This window comes from Podarcis tiliguerta (genome assembly GCF_965153285.1).
Source record: "Podarcis tiliguerta genome assembly, chromosome: 1".
NCBI classification, from domain to species: domain Eukaryota; kingdom Metazoa; phylum Chordata; class Lepidosauria; order Squamata; family Lacertidae; genus Podarcis; species Podarcis tiliguerta.
Window position 1 is genome coordinate 28407402 of NC_139534.1, and position 22474 is coordinate 28429875.

Below are 22474 nucleotides of genomic sequence, written 5' to 3' on the forward strand. Positions count from 1 at the left end.
TCTGGGTTGAGTCTTTTTTATTTTTTATTTTTTATGAACAAGGGACAGAACAAAGCAATAGAGGCTAAAGCCAGACAATAGTTTCTTTCTTAGAGTGTTGAAGGTGATACAGTTAGCATTGCTCCCTGTGGTTTCCTATAAACTCGTTTCTTTTTATCCTGCTACCAGCTGTGGTGTGCCTGGATGGCAGAAGCTGCCGACAAACCTACAGCTGGAGAAAAATACAGCTCTCTGCTGTTGCTGTTTTAAACGCACCTATCTAGAAATACTGATTTAAAGAGCAGCAGATTAATGCTTGCGATGACTCAATGGGAAAGTTGCATGAGGCTGTTAACATGAAGTTTTGATTATACACCACATCTTTGATGCGGCTGCTATCATAAGAGGAATATAATTAGCCCTATGTCTGAATTGAAACCCAGTGGACTCCGTTATACTTTTTCTTATAATGCAAGAAGATTCCTGCTGGATCAGACCAAAAGCCCCTTGAATCCAACACTCAAAATAGCTAAACATATGTCAGTAGGAAGTCCACAAGAGACTTCTGCTGAGTGTAACAGCAGAATGGAGTGTCATTACCCGCTTTGGGATCCCACAGCTAATTCTCCCCTGGTCTCCTCACTGGCCCAAATAGGACTAATTTAGCCAGCTAGCCTTAGTGATCATCTAATGATTATTAGATGGATTTCCCCCCTAAATTGATTTTTGAATTCTGAATTTATTGTTATTCACGTTTTATATTGTATTTTATGCTGTTTTTTGTTGCATCAATTAAGTGTTTTAAATTTCTTGTTAGCCACCCTGAGCCCGGTTTTCTGAACCGGCAAGGGCAGGGTATAAATAAAAAATTATTATTATTATTATTATTATTATTAAAGAGCGGGGCTATGGGTGGCTCACCCATCTTGGGTTCAGGCCCTGTCCACTGCTAACATGGCAGCAGAAACCGTTCCCCCCCCCAACCCCAAGGAAATGCAGCAATATTGACAGAATAAATGTTCCTCAACCCTGCTTTTATGTAGTGAGGATTACATGATGGACTACAGCAGTGCAAAGTAGTCCCTAAAGTGTACCCTAAAATATATTTGTCATTCTGCTGTGTGGTAGAACCCAGAAAGAAAGGAGAGCAAGGACTTCATTTGCTGAAGGCTTAGAGAGCAGAGCTGCAAGGTCAAATTCCCCTTTACTTAGAAAATCAGATTTTCTATCCCAAAGTCCTTCATTCTGCTTCAGTTGAAACACAGCTGGTGCAGAGCAGTAAACCTTCCTTGTGATAAAGGGCTATCATTTCTCCAGTGAAAATAGGGGTGTCCTGTTTAATAACAATAATAATAATAATAATAATAATAATAATAATAATAATAATAATAATAATAATAATAATAATTTTATTATTCATACCCTGGGCCCATCTGACTGGCGTGCCCCAGCCATTCTGGGCAGCCTCCAACATATAATAAAACATTAAACATTTAAAAACTTCCCTATACAGGGCTGCCTTCAGATGTCTTCTAAAGGTTGTATAGTTACTTATCTTCTTGGCTTGGGGGGGGGGGTTGCATAACTCCATACCCTCCAACATTTCTCCAATGAAAATAGGAATGTCCTAAGGAAAAGCAGGACATTCTCAGATCAAATGAGAAACTGGCACGGCTTCTGTAAATCCAGGATTGTCCCTGGAAAATAGGGACACGTGGAGGTCTGTGCTTAGAAAGCAGAGCAGCAAGGTCAATTTCCCCTCGGTTGGTTAATACAATGAAATCGCTGTTTCTCATGCCGTGGGTACAACACTGTGCTCTTAAAGCACATTCAGAGCACATCCCTCCTCGCCCAATAATTCTAGGAAATGTAGTTTGTTAAGGGATGCTGGGAATTGTAGCTCTGTGAGGGGTAAACTTACATTCTCCAGAATTCTTTGAGGGAAAGAATATGCTCTGGATGTGCATTAAAGGCATTGTGTGTTAGCCACATCAGAGTGCAGTAGTACTCAGAAACACACCAGCAGGTGGAGTCTTCCCCTATAGTTACTGGAAGAATATGCTGTTCTGATGGCCCGTAAAACATTACACATGTAGCAATTTCCTTTTGGCAAAGTCATGCTGATTGTTAATAAACAGCAGTCATCTGCATAGCTCTTCCCCTTTCTTCTGTATTAGGTCTAAGGAGAAGAAAATGTACTAAAAAGATAATAATTGTAAGCCCACCAAAAAACACTTCCTTCGAAAATTACTGGAAGAGCATTTGCTCCAGTTGACTGGAGAGGCATCCACTGCTGTATATTAAACAAAAATAACGTCCATTTTTAATCCTTGCTCCTGTCTTCCAGGCTGCTAGCTGTGGCTAGCCACAGCGGTGATCACATTATAGCTCCACCACCCATCCCCAGTCTGTTCCCCGTACCCGTTTCTGAAGGCCTTTTCAGCTACTGTTTTTAGAAGGTAACAGATAAAAGGAGCACAATTTGGTAAAAAACAACAAAACAGAAACATTTAAGCGGTGTGGGAATGTGATTTTCATTAAGAGCCCCTCTACATTATCTGCTCTAACTTGGGTCATAGTTTTGTTTTTAAACTGCATATTCATGCAAAGTAGAGATTGTCGTTAAATGCTGGCTATGTGTGTGTGTGTGTGTTTGTGAGAGAGAGAGAGACAGCAAGTGAGAGAGAGAGAGAGAGAGAGAGAGGAATGCAAAACAGGTAGAGCAAAACTCTGCCCAAACTCTTGCTTCCTTTGACTTACTCTGTGAAACTAATATATGCTGCTTGATCCAGGAGTACAGAGAAATGTATATGCAGCCATCTCTAGCACCTCAGAAATGTCTCCATTCACAAACAAGTACCCAGCAGTCTCTTCTGTTGGCATTTTCCCTATTCCCTTGCCAGGCTAAGAGAATCATTTATAATTGAAAGGATGCCTTAAAAGCATCACCATGAATATCTTCGCTCTTGGTGTACGCAGGGATGAAGAAAATAAGTTGTGAACATCCTCTGGCTTATTAATAATCTCTCTGTAGAGAATCAACCACCCATCTCCCCCAAGTTTACCTCATAAAAATTGCACCATTCCTGTGCGGGCAAGCTTTACGCTGCTTGGAAACTTTGATTTGGCAGCACACAAACTTCTGCGAACAGGATGTTTTCCTCTAGAAAATGGGAAGTGTTCAGCCAGCAATTCTGTATTGATTGAAATGCTGCCTTGCTATCAATTCCCACATGGGCATACTGTGCTAACCTTTGAGCATCTTGGTGGGGCGAAGGGTTAGTACAGGCAATAATGTACAGCTCTCAGGCCGAACACACTGTGTCCTGAATGCAGCCTCTTGTTACAATCTTGGGATTCCTCCACTTTCATTGATGTGTGGGCAGGCAGAGGCATCCAACAAAATAGTTCCATATGTGCAAAGATTTCTACCTGCACAACAGAACTCCCCTTCCCCCTCCTCTTCCCATGTGCCCTCCCCAAATCTGGTCCAGACGGTTGAGGGAACCACAGAACAGACAGGAGGAGCACAGAAAGAGGCGAGGGAGAAGTTTCATTGCACAACCAAGTATCCTTGAGCTAATGGAACAACTTTGTTTGATAGCACCCAGAGTGTTTGAAAGGTTCAGCAATTAGCAAATATGGAATTGCTGCAATATTCAGAGGCAAATATTGCTGGTTTTTATATTTTTGAAAGGGAAACAGCCATGATGTTCTAGTAACCTTTGGTGAACCTGAAAGCTCTTTTGCATACATCATGATCTAATTTAATTAGTGCTGGGAGAAAGCCCATTGAGCAAAATTGACCTTTTTTCTTACTACACATGTATAGGATTGCACTGATAGTTTGCATAAGACTTCATGTACACCATCTTAAGACTGCAAGAATGGACAGTAGTCTGGGCCATTTCCTTCATACCCAGTTTTCTCATTCTCTCCTCCACCACTTTTTAAAAAGTTTTATTTTATATTTGTTTAATGTCCAGCTGGATGAAGATTTGTGGGCTCAAAAGCTTGTTCACTACACTCTGTCATTGTTGCAGGTCCTAAGGAAAGAATTATACCACTGTTATTTTTTTGATTCCCCCCTCCCCATTCAGTGGCGTAGCGTGGGTTGTCAGCACCCGGGGCAAGGCAAGTAATTTGCACCCCCTAACCCGTGGATTTGCGCCCCCTAACCCATGGATTTGCGCCCCCTAACCCTAACCCCAGGTGTTGCGCCTGGTGCGGCCGGCCCCCCCTGCACCCCCCACGCTACGCCACTGTCCCCACTCCATACACATACAATGAACACAGGTATCTGTATTTTTTTGCATTGATTATGATTACCACCATATCTTCTCATGATTTTCTGGGACTATATTATGACATTAAATATATGGGACTCTCCAAGTGAGAGTCCCAGATTTACAGAAGCCGTCCTGGTTTCTGACTTGATCCTGGAACATTTCCTTAGGATGTCCATATTTTCTTCGGATAAATGCTGGCAGGTATGGTTATGCGACCCCTGAGCCAAGGAGATAAGTAACTATATAATCTTTAGAAGATATTTGCAGTCCTATATAGGGAAGAGTTTTTTAAAAAAACTTTTAAATGTTTTATTAGGTTTATGTATATGTTGGAAGCTTCCCAGAATGGCTACAGGAACCCTTTTAGATGGGTGGGGTATAAATAAAATTATTATTATTATGGAATAGAATGTCCCTATTTTTATCAGAGAAATGCTGAAAAGTATGAAGTAACAAGAGGATTTTGTACATTTCAACAAATTTATAAAGTGCTTATTAGTGATTAGACCATGGTTATTTCTCTTGCCAACAGCACACAGTCCTTCCTGTTTCATCTGCAGCTGTTGTCCCAATTCTTTCTCCCAAGCAAACGGATCTTTCACTTCCTTCATGGAAGCTGCGCAATCAGCATTCCAACCACTTTCTGCAAATGGCCAGGAAATAGGAATGGAACCACTGAAGTACAGTGCCCCCAGTCCCCACATTCCTGGGGTGCTCTGGAAGGATACCAAGGATCAAAAGCTACTGAAAGATCGAGGGGAAACAAATAGGGTCACACTCTCCCCATCTTTCTCCTGATAAATGTCACCAACAAGGGTAACAAAGGCAGTTTCAGTGTTATGACCAGGTCTGAGGCCTGACTGGAAGGGACCCAAGTAATCAGCTTCCTCCAAGCATGTCTGAAGCTGGTCCACTACCACCTTCTCAAGCATTTTGCCCCCAAAGGGGATATTTGACAATTGGCTGTAGTTGTTTAAGACTTCGGGATCCAGGGAGACCTTAAGGAAGGGGGCACACCACAGTCTCCTTCTCCAGGAAAGCATTCATCACACCCTGGACCCACCCTGTCAACCTCCTACAGCTAGTCCTAAGAAGCCAAGATGGGCAAAGGTGGTTGTCTAAACCTCTTCAAACAGCTTGTCCATATCCTCAGACTGCAATAATCATGACACTTTAAAACCACAAAAAAAATATTTAAGTGTAGTATTTTGGAGAGGTTAGAAGAAAGGAAAACTGCTAATCAGCAGAGCACCTTAGCCCATGTGAAAGTTGCTGGAACAAGCCTAGATTATTCCATTAGTTTAGGAATGGGGTGAGTGGGAAGGTTCTTATAACAATCTATCAGGAGGTTAATTTAATTCCTATGTTGTAGATGTTCACAACGGTCTGTCGCTTTTGTTCTAAATTTCAAAATGCATTTAATCTGATGCGTCTGACATCATGTAATTTAATTTTAAAGAACTCCTCCTGAGATATATACCAGCATCTGGTCATTTCCCAGTAGCTCAACAGGCATTTACTGTTAAGGGCATTGTAGTTGCTAAAAGAACTATTTTAGAACACTTGGAATCTGCTTCCTCTCCAATCAATATGCAGTATGCACAATTAGCAATTTCATTTGCGAATGGAATAAAGGCATACAAAGGGAGAAGGAAACTCGAGACTGTTTTGGACGTGGGCCTTCCCGCCCAAATTATGCTGGCCAAATCAATGGGCTATTGGATTTCAAAAAAAAGAGAGACTTGGATGCTTATTTTAGCTATGCTTTAATACATTTCTTTTCACATACTGAAATTACCTAGAAATAATAAAAATAAAAGAACCTGGTCTCATTTTACATGCCATTGCAGAACACATATAAGTGAAATAATGGGGGAAACCCTTTGGAAGAATACATCAGTGTGCAACATAAAAAAACACCCCACGAACTCTAACTAATAAAGGCGTTTGAAGGGTGCTATGATTCATCTTTAATATGTAAATTGTGATTATGTTTTTTCCGGCATTTGTTTTCTATGCCTCATAATTGCACACACATATTAAATAATGTTGCCATACCGTTCTCTGCTTAATGAGGGGTATTTATTATTATAAATGGAGCCAATGAAAATTGGATGTGTTGGATGCAAAGCAAGGATTAGAATGGATTTTGCCTCCCATCAAGTCAGTCTCTCAGCCTTATAATAACTACATCTGAATTACTCAGCTATAACTTCCAGAAAGATATGATGTCATAATCAATATAGGCCGATCCATAACGAGGGCTTTGCTAGTGCAACAGGGGTACTCTCCTGCCTTAATAATTTCCTGCCTTAAGTGCTCTCATCGCAGCTTCCTTTTCTTTTCCCCCTTCATAAATTAAGCCTAGAGAAGTAACAGAATCTGACAGAAGAACTGCTGGGAAAGGGTTTATAGAGGTGGGTGCACTCAAATTGCACATAAAGTGGGACATACTGAAATATTCAACCTCATGGGTAACCCAACCTATAAGGTATGCGAGAGCCTAGAAGTGTACAGTTTAATTCAAAGGGAAGGAGAGCGAGAGAGCGAGACAGAGGAGTAAAAAGCAGAGAGCGTGTGTCTTATTTCTTGCCATTGAAATGTCACTGCTCCCTTTCTGACAGCCGTGCGGTTCTCAAAATCTGCCTGACTCACTCTGAAATTATTTCCCAGTGCCACAACGTTTTTTTAAGCATCAAAATCACCTTTTTAAAAAGTTGATGAATGCAAACCTGACATCCTGCACAAATGTCCCTGCAAGGACACCTGAGACTACTTGCCAGGCTATCATGTTTATCAGCTGAGACCAAACCGTTTGAGGGAGGTGGGGGCACATTTGTCAATTCTTGGGGCAGAGCTGACAACTGACATCTTAGAGGGAACCCGATTTGTGTTTTCTGACAGAGGAACAGCTTTTGTCCTTTTAAGAACCCCAAGGAAGTTGGAAGGTGCAAAGTGCAGTTTCTGATGTCACATCGTGATGGCGGGTGGTGGAGATAGGAAGGCCCTTGCTCTTTCTAAATGCTTACCCAGGCATAGGCAAACTTCAGTCCTCCAGATGTTTTGGAACTACAATTCCCACCATCCCTAGCTAACAGGACCAGTGGTCAGGGATGATGGGGATTGTAGTCTCAAAACATCTGGAGCGCGGAGTTTGCCTATGCCTGTGCTTACCTGTTTCAGATAACTTAAAGAGACAGAAACTATGTTAGACTGTGGCCACATCTTTGAGGTTCATGAGAGCTTCACTGCCAACATGCATCCCATGAGAACCAACCAAACTCCATCATTATATCTGCAGATGAGACCCATTTGCAATGGTCTTTGCATGGCAATGCAACAGTTGTTTCAAATGGCAGGGCTTTATGGCTGCTTTTCCATTCTGAACAGGCTGCCCTTGACAAGCATGTTCAAGGAAAGATAAGGATTAGGAAGGAGTTGATTGGTTTTTCCCCTCACAAAAATTACCTTTCCTGTTCAGGGAAATCTATATTCTCCCTCTTCATGATGGCAGATAAACCTGAGAGCAGCTAAGGTTACCGCTTGCCCCTGCCCTCCTTTATTCTTCCCAGTTTCCCTTTTCTTTTAATTATATAGTCTTTGCCCTAGTCAACGAGCAGTTTTAAATGTGCAATCTTTCTAAGTGTGATAAATGCACAAGTGAACAAATGCATGTGGATTATTCTGTCTGAAAGACGTACAGCTGACCTGCACTTAAAACAACTTTGGGAGCCAACTTCAAGAGCAAAGTTCTTGTGTTCCATATATACTGCTGCAACTAAATTCTCCATTACCTAAACAGGTTTTATTTAAGGGAGGGGGCTCATGGATGATATATGCTACAACAATGAACTACGGTTAACCTAAACCAGGCATATGAAAACTTGGCCCTCCAGATGTTTTGAGACTACAATTCCCATCATCCCTGACCACTGGTCCTGTTAGCTAGGGATGATGGGTGTTGTAATCCCAAAACATCTGGAGGGCTGAGTTTGCCTACGCCTGACCTAAACTATTGAGAGTAATCACATGCACATTTGTGTTGCATACCTCCCAACATTCCTCAGATGAAAATAGGGACATTTCTCACTCCCCACAACTGACCCTCCTCGGCCCCCCATTTTTGGCTCATCCGCTGCCACAGAGCCTTTCCACCACCATAACACAAATCGAACACAGAACACACACCCTCCACTCTCCAAGGAAAAACCCCTTGCGCTTTGCTCCACCCAAGGTGGCCTCTGCCTGCCCCTCAGAGCCAGTGTGTCACATTGGGTTGGGCGTTGATGGTAGCAGCCTCTCCTTCTCTTCACCCGTTCTCCACTACAAGCTGCCCAACGGTGGAGGCCAACAGTGGCGGCCATGGAAAGGTCATGGGATGTTCCCTCACAGCTGTTATTGCCACTGCTGGCCCTGCTTGAGACAAAGCAGTGGCTCATCCTTGTCCCCAAGTTCGGTGGCAGCAGTACTGGCAGGGAAATTAGGGACATTCCAGGATCAAATCAGGAGCCAGGATGGCTTTTGGTAATTCCAGGACCGTCCCTGGAAAATAGGGACACTTGGAGGGTATGTTACTGTGTTTTGATAGCAGTTTGTATCATATAAGGTGTGCTCTGCTTCACCTCTTTAAAGCCAGAGCAGAAAACATGTGCCGGGAATATCACTTAAGTAATTATCTTTGCAGCACTTATAAGGCATGAAAGAATGGGAATTAAACTCCCCTGGCAGATTAAAAATAGAAGGCTGCTTTGAACCTCTGAACCTCCTATAACACAATCAAACTTACTGCCAAAAATCCTCCGAAAGGTGCCACATGAGCAAGTGAAGATTAAAACTACAAAACTGTTTGTATGGAAAGCAAAACACGTACCTATTGGGCTTTGCGCCAATTCCGTTCCCTGCCAGAAGTTGAATGTTTCCATTATTGCAGCACAGTGAAAGGCAATATTTATTTGTGTCTGAAAACTTTACCCCACCCCACTAAACATAAAGATTTCTTTTTGACGGTGGCCAAATCACAACAGACTTTACATTTGCTCATGTGGTTGTGAGATTAGAAAACTCAGCCTTGGACACAGTGGCCTTAGTCTGCCATCTGCCCATGGAAGTTGGTGGAAAATAACACTGAGCAAATGAATCTTGGCAGGGAGTGCATATTCTCTCACTGAGTTTTCACCTTCACCTCCATAATTTAATTATGTACATAATGCATAGTGATAAGGGAAGAAATGAGTTCATGGTTAAAGGTGAACCTCCCTAATTTGCACCTTCCAAAAATAATAATAAAAAAAATACATAAACCAAAACACTACCATCCTTTGAAACTCATGAATTTTGCAGGGCGCTTCTCCAGTCGAGGAATGTTACACAAATGCACATACTGAGGCAACGTGTGCATAAAAATGCATATGTTAGCAACCGTAGCATAACAAAAATGCATTATATTAAGGAAATTGCTTTGCAAAAATGTGTATAATAGGCAAAAATGCATAGAAGCACGGGTACATTCACTCCAAAATCATGGCTGGATCTAGACACACCAAAAAGCATTGTAAACCTCAAAGTGGGAAATCATGTTGGTGGAAGCGGACCTCCACAGCACCATCTGGTGTCCCAGTGTTGGAACACATATAAAACGCTTTTTTCTTTACTAATGTAGCTGAGTTTCACAATTAATTGTCATGAGGACTTAAAATAAAAGAGGAAACTGATGCAGAAACACCAGTTTTTAAAGAGTGGGAAAACGGGGAACTGAAAGAAGCAGAAATTGACAGATTTGCCTATACCTGGTAATACAAAGCATATGTTTATGCATTTATACATAGAATCATAGAGTTGGAAGAGACCCTGAGGATCATCTAGTCCAGGCATAGGCAAACTCGGCCCTCCAGATGTTTTGGGACTACAACTGCCATCATCCATAGCTAACAGGACCAGCGGTCAGGGATGATGGGAATTGTAGTCTCAAAACATCTGGAGGGCCGAGTTGGCCTAAGCCTGATCTAGTCCAACCCCCTGCAATGCAGGAATATGCAGCTGTCCCATCAAACCTGCATATATACACATACATATACACATGCAACCAGGGAGGAGCAGGAGGCAAGGGAAGCCAACAGAAAAGCCTGCTTCATGTCCTAATCACACAAGGATTGGAAGGGGTAGAGTAGGCAGGGCACTCAGTTCTGGCACCTCTAAGGTGGGCACCATTGCCATTCAATGAGGATGGTGCTCATGGTGAGTTCCGGCACCTCTTTTTCTAGAAAATAGCACTGAGAGTAGGCCTTCCATGGGATCTGGAAGCCTGATTGTGCATGCTTCCAGGTCCACTAGAAGTCTATGCATGCTGGCCTCCTCAGCCTAGAAAGCCATGCTCAATACATGGGCATTGGGAGATGGGGAGTTGCACAATGCTGGGGACTGACTGGTGCCATAGTCCAGTGCTTCCCTTTCCAGTGCCAGACCCTCCTTCCCATAATAAACACATGACAGGAACTAGAGAGAGTGTTATGTACTGAGTTGAATAGGATCCAAAATGCAGCAGTCTGATTGGTCCTAGAACATTAGGATTCAGAATGCAGCAGTCTGATTGGTCCTAGAACATTGGGATTCAGAATGCAGCAGTCTGATTGGTCTGCAGGAGCCACCCAATCCACTCCAGGTGGAAGTGAATCTGCAACTTGATTGGCCTACAGGAGAATCCCGGAATTAGCCAATCACATGGGGCCCATTGTGTAAATAATGTATATAAAGCAGACAGTTTGGGGAAACTTCCATTTCTTGCTACTATGGTCTGAATAAAGAGCATGAAATCCACACTTGACTCTGCGTATATTTCAGAGAGGAGAGACAATGTAGAGGAGTAAGGTAAAAAGCACTCTGCATGTGAGCAAACTTAAGGAATGGTGTAGGATAGGTGACCTTTGTGTAAGTTATTGTGTGTTTGGTGGGGGGGGGACTGTTTGCATCAGTTTATTCATGTGAGAGGGACCTGTGTGTACCTGTAGCCCCTATCCAGGACCAGGCCTTAGTCTTTCCGATTTTGTTGTCTCTTGTACATATCCAGGTTTGCTTGTGTATCCTCAAAAAGTATCATGGGGCAAAAGTATCATGTAGCAGGCAAACAAAAATACAAAATTCCCTGATGATTAAATTCAGGCGCCTTCTTCGTCATCAGTTAAGCTTCTCTTCAAGCACAACCTTTCTATTTAAAAATAGGATCCCCGTGAGGTCCCACACCTTTAAATATGCAACCAACAATTTTAGAGCACAACTCACAGGCAGACAGAATGTGAGGAAGGCTCTCAGTCTGGTGGCATTTGATGCGCAACTAGCACAGCAATCTCCCGAAATAAACCGTTTTAGGATCAGTTTTATGACAGGTCAGATTATCAACTCAAACCAAACATTTGTCTTTTTTAAAATCCTTTTAAGTAAAATTGATGCAGCTCAATTTGGGACAGACAAGGCAATTACAACTTTCTTGGACAAATCCAGTAAGCCGATGGAGATATTTCAAAGACGCTCTGTGGAAAATGATACGCATCCAAGGTGGGGGGGAGGGTGGATGTGAGAGAAGGACTCACATAACACGGATGCTGAACAGCTTATAGCACATACCCAGGGTGAAAAAATAAATCACTTCTTTTATTTTCAGCTTTCATTATTCATACGGTCATATTCCTTTCCCCTTAACACAACTATTTTTAAAACTTGTGGAAAACAAAACAAAGAATGGATATGGGGCGATCTGTTCCATCTGCCTGGATGAGCAGGGAACTAAATGAATACCATAGGACACCTGGTGTTTCCATACCATATTCAACACTAACATTTCTAACTTTCCCCAATTATATATCAGGTTGTCATGACCCCAGATGACCCTAAAGCCACAGTATCTTGTAAACTTTAGCAACTTTAGCTCTTTGGACAGAGATAGCCTGTCACACTCTGGTAACAACTAGCCTACCTAGACATGTCTTTTAAAATTTATTTTGTACATTTTTAAAACCACTGGTTTCATTTATATTTTTTTTGTTTTTATTGAAATTTCATGGATATTTTATAACATTTTACGCAAACTACTTAGAGACTTTTTAATGAAATGACATGTTGCTAAATCAATCATTCAATCTACAAGTGAGCCAAAGGTTTGCAAAAACAAACTTTTCCAAAGTGTGTGAGCATGACTGTATGCGTGTGCAAAAGATTTTGAACCTCTGAATTCGGAGGCAATTTCAAGGTTGGGGAGTAAATTTTTCAGATAGCTAGTGTATGTTGACTAGAGCAGTGAGCAAAGGCAGCTCCGCCAATAAGACAGCTGTGAAGATGAAGATGATGAATACCTAAACCACTTCTGTACTTCACTCAGTTACAGTTATGGTTACAGCTATGGTTGTTGCTTTCCTCCTTTGATTGATTTGTGCACCTTGTTGACTTTTTGCAGTTGTATTTTTGAAAATTAATAAACATATGGTAAAATGAATGCACACACCTGGAATAATGTCACTGCAAGTGGCATCCAAAGTACATTTTTCAGCCATTTTTTTTTTAATGAGGAAAAGGAGATAGCCGCCATCTTTGCTTTTATCACAAAGTATGTAGCTAAAGTATTCAAGGTATTACCGAAAGTGCATAAAAGCCCTTAAAACACCCTAGGAGCCGGTTACCTGAAGGATCACCTTGTCTCTTATACACTGGCCAGATTGCTGTGATCACTTGGAGAAGTCCTCTGTCTCACACTTATTTTATGCTCTCTTGTTTTCCATGCAAGCCAAGGCTTTACAGCAAACTGGCACCAGCAATTTGGAACACTCTTCCTATTAAATTCCAGCAGGCACTGCTAATTCTGATATTTCATCACCTACTGAAAAACATTTTTGTTTCTCCAAGCATTTTTAGGGAATTAATTTGATTCAGTGCTAGTCATTTGTTCTGGGTTTTATAGCTTTATGGTGTTTTAATGATTTCATCATACACTGCCTTTAAAAAAAAAAATGCTTTGCTGGCCTTTAAATATCCCCCACACCACCACCCCAACTGAAGACATGTCTTTCCAATTCACCACCACCAAATGGCATAGTAAAATTGGGAATGAGAACTTTGTTACGGCCTTAAACTAACATCCCTGTTAAGAGTACTGCAAAGTGTTGTATGCAAGGTGCCTTCGAAGAGTATCTGGAAACTTCAATTAGCTCAAAATACAGCCAGTTTTGGGATAATAATGCAATATGCATAAAGTTGGTGCAATTTCTCTACTTAGGTTTTGAAAGCTTTTGTTTGTGACATTTATTTATGTCTTGAATATGGTTTTTATGCTTGTTTGTGATATTTACTTTTTTAAAATAAAAAATACAAAATACAAATACAGTCACTAGACAGTTGACTTCAACAGTCTGGAAAGAAAATATATATTGGTGTTCTAAAACCAACTAACTGGCTCCTGGTCTGTTTTATAGCACAATTCAAATCATAACAATTAGAGCTCTCTACAGATTGGCATTTGAATATCTAAAACACTGATTTCTTGTCACATGAATTGGCCCATGTCAAGAGACATGGAGACATCATGGAGAGAGTGGTCAGATGAGCAGCAGCTGTGGGAGGAGATTGGGGAGTTGGAGGAGCCTGATGCAGAGGAAAGCCCTAGAGAAATGCTGGGAGGGCCCTTATGGCTTGGGAAGCAGAGAATTGGATTTGGGGACAGTGCTAAGCAGAAGAGTGACCCACCTCTGGGCCATCAGATACCATTAGCATAACATAAGTGTGGTTGGCTTGGTGTCTGCCCATGGCTTTCAGGGAGAAGGCATCTAGGGGTAGATCTGGATTCAAGTTGTCCCATTGCCTCCATCTCTATTTCCAAGGATGCAAAGATGACTCCACCAGCAGGAACAGATAGTGCAAACTTTTTGTACTCATAAGGATGCCCACTTGCTTGCCTGTTGCCAATATTAGGGGGCATGTCAAGTGTTGGAACAACTAATAATAATAATAATTTTTTATTTGTACCCTGCCCTCCCCAGCCGGACCCGGACTCAGAGCATCATATGCATAATACAATATGCATAAAAACAAGCAATCAATCGATTAAAATGCATCCCAAAATTAATTCAAATAAATTAAAGTTAAAGTTAAAACCGTACAAATGACAATCCTCAGGTTAAAATTGAAAGTGGTTAATACTTGCCAGGACCAACTGTTTCCACTGATATTATAAGGACCTGTAAGTGGTAAGTTTACACCTAGCCATATATTGTAGAGCTCTGCCGTGCCTTAGGAATGTGTAGCCTGCAGTCAAGCCTATGTTGGGACAGTGTACTGATTTTTGCAACCGAGCCTTTCATCACAAACTGATAGTTTGCAGAGGGCTTTAAAAATTAGTCCGAGAGCTGCATACAGGCCCAGAACCACACATTGCCCACCTCTGATGTATGGGTTGAGATTATCATGGCTGCAACCCTTTGACCCTGCAGTTATTGTGCATTCTCACAGCTGACTGCAGAAAAGCAATGGCAGGTTTTCCAATTCACAGGTCCCCACCACCCCCATTAAGCACTAAAGCAAGGTTTGTATCTAATGTAGCACTGAGTAACCATCCTGCCAGTGTACGGATTTGTGTTTGTGCAGCAGGATGTCCACTGTCCTATGCTTGCATATGCCCCATCTGCTCTGGAAGGTTAGGGGAACACCTAGAACAGATTTAGGTAGTGCCCAGAGGGAGGAAGAGGGAAAGTCCTGCTTCAAAAGTGTAAATCCTTGCAGTTTCTCAGCACTACATTGGAAACTGTTTTCCTGTTTGTCCTTTTCCTGGATCTATTCAAAATAGTCAGGAACTACTTGTTCGTCTAATTTTAGTACACATACCTTTTCATCCCTGGCTAATTTGACATTAAGTGTTTAAGTGATAAGGAGGGAAGAAAACAACATAACTTGTTTGAATGTCAGACATTGAATGATGCCAAGGCACTGCTTGATTAAACCGAAAGCTGCAGATAGACTCGCAGCCCAAAATAATCTGCCCCAGGATGAACTTGAATCTGTATCTTCAGTGCAATCCTGAGGCAGCAGTCTTGAAGTTGGTTAGGACCTCAGCTGGCCTTAGAAGTTCAGAAGTAAAGATGAACCTCAGATATAAGATGGATGGTCAACAATGCTAAATTTTGGGGGGCTGGAGATGGAGGTGGTGGTGGCAAAGAGATAATTGCCTACTAGACAATGTGGGAACATAACTTGAAAGATATTGGGAGAGTAAGAAGGACCTAAATGAGAGGTATGTGAAAGAACTATTAGAAAAAGAAGTGGGCAACTTAATGTTAGAAGCTTGTGGTAGGTGTGGCCTGCACATATTCATTCATGTGCACATAGTCTCTCTCTCTCTCTCTCTCTCTCTCTCACACACACAGACACACACTCCCTCACACACACTTAAAAATGGGGAGAGTGCAATCCTCACTCTCCCATACCCTCCAATAAGGACATCTGTAATTATTATTCCATAGTAATAATAATAATAATAATAATAATAATAATAATAATAATAATAATTAATAATAATATTTATACCCTGCCCATCTGACTGGGTTGCCCCAGTCACTCTGAGCAGCTTCCAGCATACATAAAAACATAATAAAACATTAAGCATTAAAAAAAACCTTTCCTATACAGGGCTGCTTGCTTAGCTCCTTGGCTCGCGAGTCACATAACTCTATACCCTCCAACATCTCTCCAATGAAAATAAGGACATTCTAAGGAAAAGCAGGACATTTCGGGATCAAATCAGAAACCAGGATGGCTTCTATAAATCCAGGGCTGTCCCTGGAAAACAGGGACACCTTGAGGGTCCGATCTCAAAAGCTCTCCTTGTTGAAACAGAGAAGGCTGGACCACTCCCTACTTCAGCAGGGAGAGAAAGCACTTTCAAAATGCTGGTAGTGTTTGTGCAAGGAGTTATCTCCACTGCTGAAGGTTATTCTGCCACAACCAATACTTTACCTTCCTATTTATTTCCATCATCCTGGTTTGAAAAATTCAATTTCAGGCCAGAATATCAGTGCAAAATATCAAGAAGTGGAAAAGTTGTTAGATCAGTTGTCTTGAGCTATGCTTATGGTGAAAAAGAAGGACTAATTGCACAGTTGCACAGCCATTTTTCTGCAGTCATTGCACGTTGACTGTGCCATTTTGGGCTGAGCTGGCTGTGTGTGTGAGCATACCAACGCCATATGCTGAAGTCGGCATAGATATGATTTTGGAATGAAAAACAGATAATTCTTTTGGGAAGTTGTGTTGAATGCTAGGTTCAACAAGCAATAACTTCAGGTTTAATTAAACTTTGAAGTCCAAGTGGAAGGCTCTTGGGGGTAAGGGAGGTAGGGAAAAGCAACCCAATGCCTATTAATACCACAAACATTTCAGTCAGAATCCCTAGATCTTCACCACACTGCTAATTGTAAAGCACTAAGCTGTTGGTTTATATTAGCGATAGAGGGACATGCCTCTTTATTTTCAGCATATCTATTTTTATAAAGATTGCAGCTTGGTAATGGTCCTTAAATACATGCTGGAGTAACAGGGTAGGCTGCATGAGGATTGCTTCTGAATACCTTGTGAACGTATTAGCCAACATGGCACAATTAGGGGCGGTGATCTCACTGAAGGAACAAGTCATGTGTAATCTAATACCCTATCGTATTAGCTCACCATTGAAATAAATAATTAGGAGGCAAAAGAACCAAAAACAGAGCACCTACCTAGCATGAAATACTTGGGAGTATTACTAGCCAATCTTTCCAACAAGAGAACATACCAGTGCAATAATTACTGTTGCGACAATGTAACCAGAAACAAATTAACACTAACCATATATGCCATTTGAAAAGTTATTGTACTCAGTGCTGTATAAAACTTCTGCTAGTTTCGGTGCTAGTTTCTAAGATCTGTTCAAAACTTTTCAGACATCATACACACTATTCAAAAGCAAGCAAAAAAGATAAACTGTTCAAACGATCTGTATTTCTTATTCTTAATTACTAGTTTTGCTTCTAGACCCTCTTCTGTGTTCTTGCCTTAAGTTGTTGAATGCATGAAGTGAGGTCCGCTCACACAACAAGAACACCCCCCCCCCATCTCACCCACCTGCATACCCCCACAACCCTTAAATCTGCTCCGGGCGTTGGGGACACCCCAAGAACAGGCTCAGGGGAGGGCCTCATTTCCCACCACACTGAATTCCTCTTGCATTGAATTCCACCTGGTGATTTTAAACATCCATGGCAATTTCAGTTCTCACTTCAATCCTCCATTTGCACAGTGTCATAAATGCTACCTTTAGATGGTGTGCTATCTCTTTACAACTAAACCTTTGTGCCCTCCAGATGTTTTGGACGTCCCCTCCTGTCAGCCCCAGACAGCAAAGGTCAGAGAATTGTGCTTCAAAACATGTGGAATGCATCAGGTTCAGGAAGGCTGTGTTAAATATTATGATGTACTTGAGCTGCTATGAAAATGACGATTGCTGTTTTAATTAAAAAATGCTGATGAACTCAGGAATTAGAGAGAGAGAGATTTTCATGCAGCGGGTGCTATTAACTTCAATAGGGTTTGTTCAGATCAAACCAAGGTTTACTTCCAACAAAGTGGAATTGGGAGTGCAATCTTGCAGTTTGGGGTTTGATCTCCAGCTGCAATCATTATGATTAGGTGCTGAAAATATATCCATGTGGTGTTTATCCAATATATCAGTGTGTGTGGTGTTTGCGTGCACAAACCTGATCAGTCCACAGCAGCTCAGCTAGAAGTCCGCACAAACTAACAAAGCAAAGCCAGTGACTGCCACAGGTTGAGAGCGTGGTGTAAGATTCCAAGTATTGGCCATTTTGCTGTTGCTGTTGATTCTAAAATAACATTTAAATGCCACTCGTGTGTTCTTGCTCCCTCTCAGCCCTGTATCAATAAATGCCATGCTGTATCTATAATCTCCACCATAAAATCCATGTCTTGAGAGGGAAGCAGTTTCTGTTCACCACTCACACAGGAATGTCTTGCTCCCCACTCACACAAACACAGAGAATAATGCCCAACCCACTTACCTTTCCTAATGTTCAGAACTCTGTGAGAGAACCGCAGCCTCTTTGTCACTGAAAAATCTTTATAGTCCTCTCCACACAGACTTGGTTTTGCTTAGTTTTCTTTGCGAGACAAAGTTCCCAGTCCCCTGAATACAGAGTCTAGTGGAGACCAGCTCCACTGAAACACGCACCTCTCCCTTCTCTCAAGTGAGTGGATTGAGACAGCTGGTTTTATTTTAGCCCTGCATGCAGAACATGGCACTTGGCACCTATTTTTAGGGGCTGAGGCCTGATGAGCCAGTGCCTGAGTCGACTACTAGCTCTAGGAACCTGTTCGTAAAGGCCATCTTAGAGTGTCCTTTTGTCATATCTCTATGCATGGCACAAGCACTTGTTCAGTCAATCAAAGTTTCACTTACCTAACCCTCTAGTCATTCCTCCTTAAGTTTTTCCCCCCTATATAAAACAAGAACTCCAATTATCCTACCAAAATAGGAACAACCCCAAAATGCTTTGGATTAACATTTCTACCCCTTTCCCCTTAATTTATGCATACCAAGTTATTTTGTGAGGGAATTTTTATTATTATTTTAAACTCCTATTCTACCAAACAATATATATGCTTTGGATTAGCATATATTTAATGGAGGTTATACAGCAGGTTATTTTGTGAGGGAAATGTTTCCTTTAAAGCAAGAAGTCCATATTTTTTAGGAAGTAGCACATTAAACTCTGGGGATGTGCATGAAAAAAAAGCACTGGGAGAAGAGGTAGGCAGCCAGGTGAGAGCTGCGGGAGTCTGCCTTTCTTTCTAGGAATGATATGATATGCATGACATAAATGTGATAGTTAAAGAATAACTAAAAAGGCTTTTTATTCTCTTTTTTCCTATCTGCTTTCTGTTTTGTATTTTCTTATGAGTTTGAATTTTCATGTTTAATATGTTAAAAATAACTTTCAATAAAATTGATATTATTATTTTAAAATGAAATTGACCCTGACTGGAACAGGGCTTTTAAATTTTTAACCTGAGCCAAAACTCAGTCCCACAACTTGCTCAAAGTGTCAAGTTCAAAGTGAAGTAGCCATGAGTGCATTTTTTTTTCCTGGTCACCTCTGCATCACGACTCTCTATTCCCAGGCCTGTGAGGTTGATAATAGATTCACCAGTGAAACTCTGCTTACTGTGAAATATGAATTGAATTTGGAGGAAGGGTCATCAGTCAAAACATCTGAGGAATGTTGATAGGGTTTTGAGAAAAGGAGTGAAGCTCCTCACAGGAATCCCACACATCCCAAGGCTGCCATGCCAAGTTTTGCCTGTACTGTATTATTGGGAGCACCCTGATCAGGTGAGATATTTGTGGAATTTGGAGGGAAGACCATTTGTGTAAGTCTAGCCAGATGTCTAGATCAGGGTGGTGGTAGCAGTTTCATGCATACATACAAGTGTATCTTCTAAGTTAGAAAATGCAGCTTCTAGACAGGAGCATACATTAGTACATTTCTTTTAAGCATTGAGGATATCATGGAAAGCTTAGAGGCAAACCAGTCAGAAAGTTAGAAAAAAAACTTTATTGTCTCTCTCTAGCAAAAACAGAGGTGACACAGGGAATGCCTGACTCCCGCAAATACAACTAAGTAAAGTGCCACCTAGTGAGTTGACTGTGTAATTACCCCTAACCACAAAGAGGGCAGCCATACTTTCCAATTCTATTGTGAAGCTAATTTTATACACAAGGAAGAATGAGCACTAAGTATTAAAATAAAACAATGGCATGGATCCCAGGCCAGTAAATGCTTTCACTATTTTCACACAGGATGGTGACAAAGTATGCCTTTATTTGGATCCCTAAATTATCTATCACCTTTTTGTCATGTATTAGCATGAGCAAGGAACATAATCCAGGGCAGGTCTAAACAACTATAGGGTGATGATTATCAGTTCTCAAATTAGCAAACCCCCCCCCCCCATGAATAGAGGGATCCTTTATAAAATTTAGAATTCTTGACTACCTAACTCTGCCTAAAAAGTCCTGTTGCGCTGATTGATCTTGTTGTGCACACACAACAATTCCACCCTCAATATTTACTTTATCCCCCCACCAAAGTTACATACTCTGGTATATTTCCAGGATGATATATAATCATCCTATATTCAATTTGCAGTCAAGTTTTCAATAGTTCTGCACTCAACTTGTGAGTCACATCCTTGAATAAGTGAAGGAAGGCTCATTAAGGAGATGAACAGCTAATAGGAATAAGAGGCCTCTTACCAAACCTCTCACTACCCACCTTTAGTTTTCCTGGCATCTTATTCCATAAACTATGGAACAATAGAATCATAAAATTGTAGAGTTGGAAGGGACCTTAAGGGTCATCTAGTCCAACTCCCTGCAATGCAAGAACCTCAACTCTCAGGCCCCCATCCAACTTGAAACCATACTGTACCCTGATTAGCTCTGCAAATGTGCTAGTAGTTTTACTGCTGCACCACTAGGAATGGCATGGATGTCATGGAGCCAAGATACCATCTGCTTATTTATGTATGACATCTGTCTGCTGCACCATAACTTAGAGTTCCCTGAGTAGCTTACAATACTTAAAAGAAGAAAGAAATACAAATTGATACATGCAATCATACAAAGGGGTAGAGCTCTCCTTCTCAACCATTGTCTTATAGATCATCTTTGTGCTCTACCACCTCTCCTGGGGAGCTTTTGTACATCCTTGGTTTGTTTTGAAGTGAATGCCTTCATACCCATCTTACTTTTCATTGGAGCTGCTTCCTACCAGCACTGCCTCTCTGTTAATCAATTCATAAACACAGAAGTGGGGACCCTTTCTCAGCTCAAGGGCCACATTGCAGCCTGGATAGCTCAGTTGGTTAGAGTGTGGTGCTGGTAACGCCAAGGCTGCAGGTTCGATCCCTGTATAAGACAGCTGCATATTCCTGTACTGCAGGCGTTTGGACTAGATGATCCCCAGAGTCACTTCCAACTCTACAATTCAATGATTCTATTATTCCTTTCTGAGAGCAACATACCAATGGTGGGTGGGAACAGAGGCAGAAGTGGGCGGAGAATGAAATGTGGATTTTACCTTTGTACAGTAGGCTAGCTTCTCCACACCCTACTCTATCCTCCCTCCATGCATGATCAGAGCTCAAGGCCAGGCAAAAACACTCAAGGAGGTTGCAAAGCCAGTCTGAGTGAGTAGTGTGGCTCAGGAGGGTGTGTGGCCTAAGGACCAGTCAGGGAATCCTGGTTCCCTGTTTGGCCCCCAGATCTGAGGATGTCACACTTTGGGAAGTCTCAGCTGTTTGTCTCTCCCTCCACCCCACATTTTTGGTAGGAAGCTTAACAAACTTCAGTTTTGTCCCCCAATTAGTAAGCATGCATTAAAACCATATGAACGGTAGCTAAGATTCATCAAGTAAGTTAGAGGTATGATCCAGCTGCCATCAAGCATGCAGATTGCTTCTCAGCTTTGCCTCCACTAGATATTTGGTTGAGTCAATTAAAGCAATTAAAGCCTGAAGTAATTAAGGACAGCGATCCATGCTGATTGATCACATGGTGCCTGATGGCAGCGTTTTCACACATTTATGGAAGGAGGCTGCAATTATCCTGCGAGGAACACAGACCCTGTGACCTGAGAGTGGGGGGAAAGTAGCCTGGTTTTCACTGTCTTTCTCTTTTTTACTCAAGGATTTCTATGTTGACAGATGCACCCAGGATGGTAGGAACAGGCCCAAATGGTGAAAAGGAAAAGAAGGGGGAAAGATGATAAATCTGTTAAAGGTGGGACTTAAATCCCGGAGAGATAAAATAAGACACAAAATACACAACACACACACACACACACACACACACAACTAAAATGGCTGGCAAGAGGGTTTAAAACAATAATAAGAATTCTAATCTTGTTTACCAATGTGACAAGGACTGATGTGTGTACCGACATCAGCTCTCCAAATGCTTGTCAGATTTAAGGAAATACGTGTTTCTATCTGTCGCCTAAATAAATTCCCTGGAACAAGGGCATAGAATCCAAGTCCTCTAGCATACAATCTGGGATAAATGAGCAATCACTCTGGGCGTGACATTGTTATAAAACCAACAAAAGTGCAAGGTGAACTCC

The 22474-nt window shown here is 41.6% G+C and overlaps 1 protein-coding gene across 1 annotated transcript in view; it reads right to left on the bottom strand.

The window, feature by feature from the left end:
* Positions 1-18579, bottom strand: part of XIRP2 (xin actin binding repeat containing 2) — a 77997-nt gene extending 59418 nt beyond the window's left edge. The window contains exon 1 of the mRNA XM_083404269.1: positions 18353-18579. The gene's annotated coding sequence lies outside the window, so the exon portion shown is untranslated. The remainder of the gene's footprint in view (positions 1-18352) is intronic.
* Positions 18580-22474: the final 3895 nt, after the last annotated feature.